Source organism: Entelurus aequoreus, linkage group LG25 (genome assembly GCF_033978785.1).
Source record: "Entelurus aequoreus isolate RoL-2023_Sb linkage group LG25, RoL_Eaeq_v1.1, whole genome shotgun sequence".
Taxonomy (NCBI): Eukaryota; Metazoa; Chordata; class Actinopteri; order Syngnathiformes; family Syngnathidae; genus Entelurus; species Entelurus aequoreus.
Window position 1 is genome coordinate 22,043,207 of NC_084755.1, and position 14,198 is coordinate 22,057,404.

Here is a 14,198-nt window from a genome sequence, read left to right on the forward strand (position 1 = left end):
CTCTATACAAACAGCGTGCAGGCCCCATCATATAATACATGCGGCTTTAACACACACATAAGTGAATGCCAAGCATACTTGATCAACAGCCATACAGGTCACACTGAGGGTGGTCGTATAAACAACTTTACCACTGTTACAAATATGCGCCACACTGTGAACCCACACCAAACAAGAATGACAAACACATTTCGGGAGAACATCCGCACCGTAACACAACATAAACACAACATAAAAAATACCCAGAACCCCTTGCAGCACTAACTCTTCCGGGACGCTACAATATACACCCCCGCCCCCCTCAAACCCCGCCAACCTCAACCCCGCAACCTCATCTCCCAAATTCGGAGGTCTCAAGGTTGGCAAGTATGCTTTTTACACAACTTGCTATTCTCTAACAAGCAGCTTAACTGTAAAATGTACAACAGGTGCATTTTATTAAAGTATTTTTACAGAAAAGCATACTGAACAGTATTTATTTTTGTCACTTGTCCCGACATACAGTGGCCAATTATCTTTAGTAACATCCTGTTTGAAGTCTTGGACTGGCAAAGTACTGTTGATCAACTGTTAGGCTTTGTCTCGGTCTCATGATGTCAATCAAGATGCTGACTGCCAAGGAATTTGGCCAACTTTATTTGAACCAGGAAAATTATTGGCCCATTAATGGATTGTCCTTATTAGAAAACAGCAAGTTGTGCAAAACGTACTGAAACTTTGAACAGTTGTGCATTCAAAAGTTTAGAGACCGTCAAATTAAGTTCACCTATAAACTTTATATCTGACAACAATTCCTGCTTTCTTCAGGAAACTCCGCCATTTCGTTCTTCCTTCCCACGAGCGTCTTCCAATTCCTGTATGACCTTCCATGAGAAAATAAAACTCTACGGTATACTGCCGGCAGCTGGGGCCACACAGCTTCCCGGTCCACTAGGTAAACCTCGGTTAACATTGATGACGGTAACACACATTCTGCAGCTTGTAAAAAGTCAGGCCAGCAACCTGCAACACTTGCTTGACGGTGATATTGTGCAAGTAACGTCTCTGAAAGGGGTCATATTGTTATTTTTTTCTACATTTAAAACACTTCCTTGTGGTTTACATAACATGTAATGGTGGTTCTCTTGTCAAAATGTTGCATTGATTATGTTTTACAGACCGTTTTCAAGCAGCTTCCTGACTGTATCTTAAGGATGCGCCGTTTTGGTCTTAGTTACGTGGCTCCACTTTGACTGCGTTTTCTCCCCGCCAGCAATGTTTTAGTTCTTAACACTTCTATATGCAGTCTATTGACAGATATCATTTGGAGATATACGTTACTTTGTATTAGAAATGGCAACAGCAGAGGATGCATGACCATGTACAAGTCAGTCTGAAGAAAAAAGAAGGAACTTATTGACTACAGTGTCGGATTACATTTGCAGATTCGCGCAAGGATCTACGGGTAAATTTAAACCATATATGGAGATATCACCTGAACGAGTTAATTTCAAACGGCTTGTTTCGAGAAAGTATGAAGGAAGGTAAGATTATTCTATAAATATCTCTGCAATGCTTCTGTGACACTTACAATTAGTAGTCACAATTGTTTTGTAAAATGAATGTGTAAATAGAGTATCCTAATTTAGTTCAAGGTATTTTCATATCTAAAGTCACAGTACAAGTGTATGTTTCCAAGCTGAATGCCACAAGACATGTTATTCCGCCACGCCAGCAGAGGGAGCACTCATATAGGAAAGGAGGGAAATGGGAGGTGCTTATTAGTGCTTCCTGGTCTCATTCAGGTCACACCCTGCGATGACAACGCAATCAAGCACTTTGTGTCTTCCTTTTATTACTATAAAACAGGTCGGTAAAGTGTGATAATATTAACACATTTGTCTCCAAGCAATTATAAGCGTTTCTGAATATAGAAATATCGAATAATGTTGTTTAAAAGTGTGTATTTGTGATGAAATTTGTAACGTTCAATAAGCGATGTCTCCCTTTGTGTGCGAGCGCGTGGTTGGGCAGGAATGGCGGCGGCAGTGGATTTCTTGAAGTTAAACTGTGATTGTTAAGAAGTTTTATAGGTATAGTCAGGTAACAATGTAATTGTAATTGATTTATAATGACAGTGACAATATAGAAAAAAACATTCAAGAAAGCAGCAATATTAAAAAAGAAGCAATGTCAGGATACAGTACAAACATGTAAGATGAAGAGGTTTATTAAAGCAACAGTACCGTTACGTGATGCTTATACACAGAAAGATAGTGTTGGGGTATGTAACGATCAATCCTCCATGTTTTTGTGGATTTGTTTTATCATTTCAAAAGTCGAAGATGAGATTGTTTAACGATGTGAATGAACAAATGTAGAACTGAAATTACATTATCGAAACCATTTGGATGTGAATAAAAGCACAATATGCAAATGAGAGTAAAGAAATCAAGAAATGTTTAATAAAAGAGTCAGGTCACACCTTGCGATGACAACGCAATCAAGCCTTTTGTGTCTCGTTTTTATTCCTATAAAACAGGACACACCACATCGAACACTGGGACCAGGCTACTCAGTGCGAGGCCTGTAACACTTCCACTGTTATATTTCACATTTTCGAGACTTATGGGGATCCCAAATACACAAAAGCAAGTACCACTCGGTAAGAAAAGTTGGTTTTGCATTATAGGTTCCCTCTAAGTACTGTAGTGTCCTGACAGAAGTACACAGAGTCTGAAGCTCGTTTTAAACTTAATTACGAGCCTTAGCACGCCAACAGCAGCCATCATAACACCGTTAGTTTTGCAGCACTAAGCTAGCCACAGCAAAAACAGAGCACTCCCTTATTATGCACCAGGGTCGGTTATGGCTAGTGACTTTCAGGAACCCACGGATTTATGACCATCAATAATTGCAAGAGTCACTTTTGGCACTTTCTCTATGTTCTGTATTGCTGCAAAAATTTTTCTGTATTGCTGCAAAAGATATGACATTTTGTTGTGGATTTTATTATTCATTTTTGAAAGTATTACGTTTGATTTATATAAATAAAGTATTGAAACTGCTAGTCTATTCAGCTTGAATGTCACAAAGTTCCAAAAAGGGGAACGACAATTTTTTTTTGTAAATTTTGCCTGATATTCAAAATTCCTATGTAAGACAAACACATATATGATCTTCTTTTGTATATGCATTCTAAATTGTAAATAAACGTAAAAACAAAATTCAGCTAACAATGGAGTCAATAGGAGCAACTGTATTATGCCCACAAAGCCATCTAAATAACCATCCAAAAAACGCCAACAATAGTCCATTTATATCTTGTGACCTGATTATTATTATTGTTAATCGAAATTTTGCGGAGCATGTATAACAGAGCTAACTAACAAATCGAGAAGTGGTCAACTTTGACAAAGACACAAAAAGATTGTTAGCAGGAAGTTTTATTTTTCAACCTTTTGTGGGGATTATGATTAATTCTTCATCTAAACGGGAAGATATGAACATTCCACCAGTTGGCATCCCAGTGAGAGCAGACACTGTAGAGTGTTTGTTTGTTATGTTCGTAGTATACTTAGGTTTAACTCAAGCTGCATCTGTTTTGCACACAGCTTCTAAAACTTGTTGCTCATCCTTCTTATATTTAGGCTAAACATTTTTAGGTTGTGGATCATAAATTGTTTCAAAGTAGTCCTTGTTGTCTCTCACAAATGCCGTGAATAGTAGATTTGTCATTGAAGGGAAAAGCAAATGTTGAGATACGTCTGTGAAATGAATGCGTCGCCGTATGCTTGAAATGAGCAAAATACGTAATTACATTACGTTATTATGAATGTGCCTGTTACTACATTACATATATACTTATAGCATGGATATAAAACGTTGATGGAGGGGTTTGGATATTTTTTAGACCGCTGAATAGGCGGAATATAGCGACTTCCCGTGACTCAATAGTTAACTGACTTTTGCTAACGTTTATTTACGATTTACAAAGCATAAAAAAAGAAAAACATATGTGTCCTTGTCTTACATAAGGACTGCAAATGATAGGCCAAATTCCCAAAAATTGCAGTCCCCTCTAAGAAATTAATATTTTATTGTTTGTTTGGGTTTTTTTTACAAAAAATGTGCATGTTTTTAATGTTTCAAGTACCAGTTCAGGCACTGTTTAAGCAACTGCACTGTTTTTCAAGTACAAATTTTATACTATTATCAATTAAAATATAAAACAATAATAGGAGTGTACAATTTGTTTTAACGATTTGGGCCCGTTTTGTGAGAAAAAGCGCACTTCAAATGTAAACTACTTAATGACGAGGCGCTTCACATGAAATTTTACTCCGAAGCACTGTCCCTGATTAGAACATGAAGACAAATTTTGCCTCATAACTCTTGGTGGCACGTGTCATTAGGACTAAAGCTACAAAGTAGAGACCGTGGGTTCAATTCCATGTCAAGGTATAAATGATGTTAAGTTTTCAAATTGATGTTTTAATGATATTAAAGCTGTTTATTACATTAAATGTCAGCATAGTAATTAAAAAAGTGGATTGTTAATTGTGTTGCTGAAGGTAATGTTTATATGCTGCTGGATACCCATGATTTCAGCCTTTCAAAATCTCCTTTTGGACCACCAAATTTTTGACCTCTGTATTTGTCAAATCCTGGTTACGGCCCTGCACTAGACCAGTGATTCTCAAACTTTTTTTCACCAAGTACCACCCCAGAAAAAACTTGACTCTGCAAGTACCACCATGATGATCGACATTGAACTACAGTAGCGTAGTAGGCCTAAGTATTCATTAAAAAACAATGCAGAGGCTTTATTTAACAGGTATTTTTGTATAATTTTTGGTCACTGTAACACACAGTTTGAACAGTAACACTGTGTTTAAATATCGAAAAACAAAACACTGCACTTTAATACAGTGTTTCTTTGGCGCACCGCTGATGGAGCCCGTGTACCACTACTGGAACATGTACCACAGTTTGAGAATCACTGCACTAGAGTGCTGTTGGAAATGTATCTATGACTAGCTTTTTTGTAGTAGGTCCTTAAAAACAGCAGAGCACTCCTGTAACTCTGACAAACTAAATAGACCAAAATGTCTACTGTAGAGCAGTGGTGCCCAACCACTGGGCCGCGGGCCGGTACCTGTCCGTGGATCGATTGGTACCGGGCCGCACAAGAAATTAAAAAAAAACATTTTTTCTATTTTTTTATTAAATCATCATAAAAAACACGAGATACACTCACAATTAGTGCACCAACCCAAAAAACCTCCCTCCCCCATTTACACTCATTCACACTCATTCGCACAAAAGGGTTGTTTCTTTCTGTTATTAATATTTCTGGTTCCTACATTAGATCAATACAGTCTGCAGGGATACAGTCCGTAAGCACACATGATTGTATTTTTTTATGACAAAAAAATAAAAAATACCATAAACCCCCTGGACACTTCTTGGTAAATGTTATATAAAACAGTACTGTATTGAAATTGTGTCCAAAAAAAAAATTAATATTAGAATATTTTTGTTGTGTGATTAATAACATATAACAACACCTTATATCTGAGAGCTAACGTCAATATGTAAGAAGACTCCACTATTATTTTTCTATTTAACACTTCCAGATGTGCATAATTTCTAAATTAGAAAAAGAAAAACAAAAAAAAAAAACATCAACAAAAAAATATACATACTGTATATAAAAACCCCGTTTCCATATGAGTTGGGAAATTGTGTTAGTTGTAAATATACCGGTAAACGGAATACAAAGATTGGAAAATCCTTTTCAACCCATATTCAATTGAATGCACTACAAAGACAAGATATTTGATGTTCAAACTCATAAACTTTATTTTTTTTTGCAAATAATATTTAACTTAGAATTTCATAGCTGCAACACGTGCCAAAGTAGTTGGGAAAGGGCATGTTCACCACTGTGTTACATCACCTTTTCTTTTAACAACATTCAATAAACGATTGGGAACTGAGGAAACAAATTCTTGAAGCTTTGAAAGTGGAATTCTTTCCCATTCTTGTTTTATGTAGAGCTTCAGTCGTTCAACAGTCTGCGGTCTCAGCTGTCGTATTTTACGCTTCATAATGCGCCACACATTTTTGATGGGAGACAGGTCTGGACTGCAGGCGGGCCAGGAAAGTACCTGCACTCTTTTTTTATGAAACCACGCTGTTGTAGCATGTGCTGAATGTGGCTTGGCATTGTCTTGCTGAAATAAGCAGGGGCGTCCATGAAAAAGACGGCGCTTAGATGGCAGCATATGTTGTTCCAAAACCTGTATGTACCTTTCAGCATTAATGGTGCCTTCACAGATGTGTAAGTTACCCATGCCTTGGGCACTAATGCACCCCCATACCATCACAGATGCTGCTTTTCAACTTTGCGTCGATAACAGTCTGGATGGTTCGCTTCCCCTTTGGTCCGGATGACACGATGTCGAATATTTCCAAAAACAATTTGAAATGTGGACTCGTCAGACCACAGAACACTTTTCCACTTTGCATCAGTCCATCTTAGATGATCTCGGGCCCAGAGAAGCCGGCGGCGTTTCTGGATGTTGTTGATAAATGGCTTTCGCTTTGCATAGTAGAGCTTTAACTTGCACTTACAGATGTAGCGACAAACTGTGTTTAGTGACAGTGGTTTTCTGAAGTGTTCCTGAGCCCATGTGGTGATATCCTTTAGAGATTGATGTCGGTTTTTGATACAGTGCCGTCTGAGGGATCGAAGGTCACGGTCATTCAATGTTGGTTTCCGGCCATGTCGCTTACGTGGAGTGATTTCTCCAGATTCTCTGAACCTTTTGATCAGGGCTGCCCAAACTTTTTGACTCGGAGGCCACATTGGGTTAAAAAAAATTGGCCGGGGGCCAGGCTGTGTGTGTGTGTGTGTATGTATGTATATATATATATATATATATATATATATATATATATATATATATATATATATATATATATATATATATATATATATATATATATATATATATATACATACATACATACATACATATATTACATACATATATACATTGTCTTTATAATCTGTTTTGTCATTTAACATCAATTAACATTGATGTTCATCAACATTTAACATTGTCACGTTATCAATGGGAAAATTCATTTTTAGACAATATGATTTGCCTGAGCGGCTGGGAGACACCGAGAGTAACAAGCGGTAGAAAATGGATTAGTATTTAAAAAAAAAATATATTAACTCCTGTGGGCCGGATTTTGGATGCTGGGGGGCCGAATCCGGCCCGCAGGCCGTAGTTTGGGGACCCCTGCTTTTGATGATATTATGGACCGTAGATGTTGAAATCCCTAAATTTCTTGCAATTGCACTTTGAGAAACGTTGTTCTTAAACTGTTTGACTATTTGCTCACGGAGTTGTGGACAAAGGGGTGTACCTCACCCCATCCTTTCTTGTGAAAGACTGAGCTTTTTTTTTTTTTGGGAAGCTTTTTTATACCCAATCATGGCACCCACCTGTTCCCAATTAGCCTGCACACCTGTGGGATGTTCCAAATAAGTGTTTGATGAGCATTCCTCAACTTTATCAGTATTTATTGCCACCTTTCCCAACTTCTTTGTCACGTGTTGCTGGCATCAAATTCTAAAGTTAATGATTATTTGCAAAAAAAAAAAAGTTTATCAGTTTGAACATCAAATATGTTGTCTTTGTAGCATATTCAACTGAATATGGGTTGAAAATGATTTGCAAATCATTGTATTCCGTTTATATTTACATCTAACACAATTTCCCAACTCATATGGAAACGGGATTTGTATATAAATACATAGAAGTATATATACACATGTATATACATATACACAGTACATATACATATACCTGCTGCCTTGTGGTACCTTTGGGAGAAGGAAAGGCTATGGGAGTAAACCCAGACAGAAAATCAGGAGTGGAGCCCCTGAGGTGGCTGGGTGTCATTGCTGACCCCCTGCCGGCAGCTCCTGCAGCCAAGCCGATGCCAGACGTATTGCCTTGCTTTCCTCTGGGCCACATCGACACGGCCGAGAGGGGGACCTTGATGACTGGGCAACCCAGGATCTCCATATTTTCTGCCCAGGCATGCGCCACGGAGAGGTCACTCCAGCCTCCCCCCTAAAGGGAGGAAACAACACGGAAGCTGGCAGTCCTAAGCTCCACCCGATTGGCGCCAACTATGACGGTGGGAGGAAGACTTCCCCCAGGCGCAACCCATCGTCACTACTGACGGACGGATGCCTATAATAATAATAATAATAATAATAATAATAATAATAATACATATACACATATATATGTATCATAGATTTGCATTTGTTTTTATTATTATTCCCCCATTTTAATACACAAATTTAGCCATAAACACAACACCATATTTCTGCAAAAAATGTATTAAGTTGAACTTTTAGCTTGTCTCTTTGAATATTTTGCTTGTAATTCCTTGAAATGTGACTTACTTGTCTCCTCGACGCCCCTTTGAGGAAGATGCAGGCTTGTTTCTGGCTCATGTCTGCTTTTGTAAAGAAATATATATTAAAAATGCACATATTTTGTGTATGTATGTATATATGTATGTACGCTGTCTTTATTGAGTGTACGTATGTTGAGTGTCAAATGTGATCACTTGCTGATGTGTGTATGTCAGAGAGGAGGGATGAAGTCTCTGGTGGATTATCTCTGCAGCTTTGGTCTGGAAAAGAAACATGGGCTTAATGATGTACATATACACATTTGCAATGTTGTGTGTATGGTGCACATTCAGACAGGGACATCATTTGACGTAAATCCGAGGAAAATGGGAATATGATTGAACATCTTACATTGAACATTTTTGTTGTTGTTGAAAGTTAGGGGAGCTGTTTGCAGCTTGCTCAAAGTTCAATTTTGTTAAGCCAAAAACGAGAACAAGAACAGAACATATGTATTTTTAAATATTTTTAACAATAAAAAGTGCTTATCAGCCCGAGAAAATGGTCTGCTGTTCAGGCTTGTTACTCACTCAAGAGAAACAACTAACAATTTGCAGTCATGCTGTTATGATAGCCAGGGGCGGATTAAGAAATTTTGGCCCCCTGGGCCTGACATGGTCTTGGCCCCTCAACCCCCCGCGCGTGTGGGCGCACACACACGCACGCACTATGCAAGAAATACTGTATACTGTGAACAGACATGCACACTGTACTGTACAGAAGAGTGCACATACTGCACACACACTATTAGGTATACCACACAGACACTGACAAGCACAGGTTTCACACAGACACAGGGGGAGGGGATAAATGGCCTAAAAATAAACATTTTTGAAAATGATTACGCCCACTTCAGTGATGGTGCATTGGGTCATTTGAGAGATATTATGTATTGGAAGTTGGTAGCTATCATGAAATAAACCCCCCAACCCACCCAAAAAACTAAATCGGACATGATTTTTGCCCCCTTTTCCTCCCTTCTATCATTAAAAATAAAATAATATCTTAGGAAAACACATTGGCATAACGGCAGCTGTGCAGCAAATTGAGGCTCAAAGTCTGTATCTATTTGTGGTTAAGCTTGAGGAGAAGGAGAAAGGTAAAATGATAACATGCATCGGAGAGCACCACAAAGAAAGGTGTAGGCCAGTTCATGGTACAAGGGCTGCATGCAGGTCAAGATAGCCCATTTCCAAGAATGCTATAGTGGCTGGACAGGCACTGGACATGTCCTGAACTCAGTGTCAGACGTGGCTGCCGAATACTTGGATGAAGTGAAGCAGCTGACAGATCTCATGCTGCCCCATCTGAAGACTGTCCTGGCCAGGCAGAGGATGGATGAGGAGACCTTCCCAATGGACCCTGTCAGTGAACAGGCTAGTAACATTGATGGCACCCCTGTGCACAACATTGGGATGGAGAGACAATGTGGCAAGGTGGACTACAAACTGAAGAAGTTGGGCACACTGAACGCAGTCAATAGGTCAATAATTTTACAGAAGAGCCAGGAGCTTCAGAGGTTTCAAGGCAGCAGCACAAGCAAAAAGGGAGGTTGAACTCAACTGGAGTAAATTCATGAAGGCAAAATTCGAGAGTAGGGCAGATGAGAAACAAGAGATGGCTCAAAGAAAGGAGAGTAAGAGACTAGACATGCTGGACACACTGAAATCTTTTGATGGCCCCTTCACGATAGTGGGGAAGTTGAAAAGTTCCTTGTGGATGAAAGTCTGCACAAGAATGCAAAGCTGCAGAGAATGAAGCTTGAGGTTCAGTTTGCCAGAGAAAGCACCAAGCTTCTGCCTAAAGTCAATCCTATCTTCACAATCCAGGTGACACTTCCCAGAAATGGCAAAAGTGCAATTCTCCAAGTCATAATGGATACTTAGAATTTTATGGTGGTGGTAAGTATTCATGAAAACAGGTAGCCTAACATTAGTGAATGGGTGAATTCTGGAAATAACCTAAAAATCTTACACAGTGCACCTTTAAGCAAGGGGTTTCTTTCGTGCTTTCAATTTTGCAAAATCATCCACCACATCATTGAAGTCCAACTCTCTTGTCAGCTCACTCTCAATTGCCATTAGAGATAACGCATTTAATCTTTTCTGAGTCATTCTTGTGCGCAGCTCATTTTTTACTCTTGACAAAAGAGAGAATGAGCGTTCTCCCTCACAGTTACTGACCGGTAGAGTGAGAAAAATCTGTAGCGCAATGTATGTATTAGGAAACGTAGGCTGTAGTCCAAAATGTATTATTGTTTTGAGCAGTCCTGAAGGGGTCCTCTCCTCATCAGTGTTGTTGAGCTGTATAAAAGATTTGAACTGTATAAGCTCCTGTCCAAGACTTTCATTGAGGTCAGATGGGTATGATTCAGTGAGAATCTTGGCCTTGTGAAGGACTGAAGCATTGGACTCTGTATCCAAAGAGAAAAGGACACTGAACAAATTGTTCAGATGTTTGTATGCCTCCAGACGGTGATTAAGGCTTGAACTCAGTTGATCAATAGAGGCAATAAATGTCTCTATTTGAAACAGTTGCCTTCCCTCAAGCACAACATCTGGGGATGCTGATTCATCAGCAAACTTTTTACGTTTCCTCGTCCGTTCAGCCCTGTAAGATGGGGTGCCACCCAACATGTTTAAGGCTTTCTGCTCAAAATGATCAAATAGATCTCTTTGGGAGAGAACAAAGGTGCGCAGAGATTCCAGCAATCTAACTGCTGTACCAAGGTCCATGTCTGCTTTTTGAAGTTGCAGACTTGTGGCCTGAAATCTGGACAGAACAGTGTCCCAAAAGCCTGCCATGAAGGCCATCTCAAGTGAATCCAGCTTCCGCACTAGACTGTCAGCTTCAGTTCGTGTGTCTCGTTTCTCTGTGTCATCAGTGGAAATAACCTGTAGTGCTGCTTTTATTTTACTGTAGTTCTGCCACAGTGCTTTGGTAGATTCTGCACGGCAACTCCAACGCGTGTTGGATAAAGCTTTAAGTGTGAGATCTATGTTGGAATTGCCAAATACCCTGTCCCATCGGTGTGTGGATGCAGTTGTGAAGTTGTAAATAGACTGAATCAAGTCAAAATACTTAGAGACTTCATTTCCACATCTGTCAATGCTGTTGACTCCCACCAAATTCAAAGAGTGAGCTGCACATGGAATATAGTGTATTAATGGGTTGCTTTTCTTTAAGTGAGCCTGCAACCCATTATACCTCCCTGACATGTTGCTGGCATTATCATAAGCCTGCCCCCTGCAATTTGACAGCTCTAACCCTAGATTTTCCAACACAGACATGACACAGTTAGCCAAACTTTCACCTGTATGGCTAGTAATGGGCTCAAAACCCACAAAGCGTTCAACAACACTGCCCTCTTTGCTCACAAAACGGAATATGAATGTCAATTGGTCCACATGAGATAAATCTGGGGTTGAATCCACAATGATAGAGTAGTATTTGCTTGCTTGCAGTTCATCTGCTATAGCCTGTTTGGTTTTTGCACCCATCAATTCAATGAATTCCTCACAAATGGTGGAGGACAGATATGAGGTATTACCTCGACCCATCTGCCCAAACTTTCTGATGTGATCCTTTAGAAAGGGATCAAATTCAGCCAGGACCTCCAGAATACCAAGGTAGTTCCCATTGAGAGGAGACCCTAACGATTCATTTTTACCCCTAAATGCAAGGCCCCTTTCTGCAAGGAATTTAATGACTGCAACAACTCTTTGTAACACCTGCCTCCAATAGCTGCTCTCTGCCTGAAACTGTTTGAACAGGTCTGCATCAACTGTGGCACCTTTGGCGCGGTTCAAGACTGCTTGCATGCAGGTTATGTGCTCAGCACTTCGCTCATGTTCACCAAATCTTTCTGAGTGTTTCCAATCACAATAGCCTGTCACAAAAGAATGCGTTTTTGGGGAAAACAGTTTGCATGCAAAGCAGTAAACATTACCAGTAGAGGGAGAGTACATCAGCCACTCTCTTTGTACTCGTTGTCCATTGGGCAAGTGTGAAGTAAAATGTTCATTGTTTAGGCATCGGGTTTTGCCTCCTAGCCCACTGTTCCTCACAGAAGCTGGATAATGGCTGTGACGGTTGTGAAATGATTTTGCACCTCTTTGAATAAGAACTTCCTTCATTGACTCAGTGAGGGTCTCAGCCCATTTAGCGGGATCACTAGGTAGAGTTGTCACTGTAGATGGTGTTGAAGAAAGATTCAGCTCATTTTCTATGCTGTCCAGAGGTGCAGTGACCTCACATTCATCCGAGCAACTGGCTACTGCTGAATTGGTTGAATCATAAGCATCAGAAGCATTTGGTTCAGTGTCTACACTTGTAGTGGTCTCAGGATCTTGGGAGCTACATGCTAGCTCAGGTGCATTGCTAACCTTAGCTGAATTTGCAGTAGCATTTATAGAATTGCTTTCAGCAGATGTCTTTGTACTGAAGAAGCTGGAGATATTTGGAACACTCTCAAGTAAAACTGATTCCTTTTTTTTCTTTTCTTGCTGAATTTTTTTTCTAGCTCCTCCACTTAAACGTTTATGATCCATATTTCCCTTCTTTCTTTGCACATTGGCTCTTTGCCTATCACAACAGATAAACCAACTATATGTGTGTGTGTGTGTGTGTGTGTGTGTGTGTGTGTGTGTGTGTGTGTGTGTGTGTGTGTGTGTGTGTGTGTGTGTGTGTGTGTGTGAGTTTGTTTGTGTGTTTATGATCGGTGCTGCTTCCTTCAAGTGTGTGAGGTGATTTAGAAAACTAGCAACCCAGCATCAACACTCCAAAGCAGAGAATAACAGCTTACTAGCATAGACAATTGAGAGCAGAGAATCAACTGATTCGTCTGATAGACAGCAGGAGAGCAGAGTGGTCAGTGATGATCGAATCAAGAAAATGTCTAAATGGCAAGGGAACAGACTGATTTGTACTGAGGAGAAAGAGAGAGAGAGCCAATTACAGTGAAATATATTCCAAAAGAGCCAAGTGACTAGCTGAAGGCAGGGACAAATGCCTTGGAGTGACCAACAAGAGTGCAAAGTACCAAATGGCAAAATGTGGAAAGACCAACAGGCAGATCTGCTTTTACCTCTTATCTTCACAACCAAAAAGTTGCTAAATGATGTTTTCAGTCGCTAGCCAGGTATGGCCAAAAGACGCGAAATCTAGCGGCAAAGTCGGTCAATCACACTGACAGTGAAACAAATATTTTGAAAAGATAATAATTGTACACCTTTGTGCACTTTAGTCTTCTATCTAAATATTTTCACAAAGGACACCAAGGCAGCTTGCTAGCTATGATGGGAGCAACAATGTCTGATAGACAGCAGGAGAGCAGAGTGGTCAGTGATGATCCAATCAAGAAAATGTCTAAATGGCAAGGGAACAGACTGATTTGTACTGAGGAGAAAGAGAGAGCCAAGTACAGTTAAATATATTCCAGAGCCAAGTGACTAACTGAAGGCAAAAACAACAGCCAGATACCTTAGCAGAGACCAACAAGAATTCAAAGTACCTAATAGCAAGATGGCGAGACCAACACAATAAATTGTATTAGGATTTAATTTATTAACGTTAATCTTAACAGCCAAAAAGTTGCTGAATAATGTTTGTAGTCGCTAGCCAGGTATGCCCAAAACAAGAGTCGCTAAACCTAGCAGCAAAGTTGCTTAATTGCAACACACTCTAGGATTCAGGGGAATTAAGGATAATA

The 14,198-nt window shown here is 39.7% G+C and overlaps 1 long non-coding RNA gene across 1 annotated transcript in view; it reads right to left on the reverse strand.

The window, feature by feature from the left end:
- Positions 1–8,326: 8,326 nt before the first annotated feature.
- LOC133642559 (uncharacterized) overlaps positions 8,327–14,198 on the reverse strand; it is a 35,470-nt gene continuing 29,598 nt past the window's right edge. The window contains exon 4 of the long non-coding RNA XR_009824530.1: positions 8,327–8,709. This is a non-coding gene — a long non-coding RNA (uncharacterized LOC133642559). The remainder of the gene's footprint in view (positions 8,710–14,198) is intronic.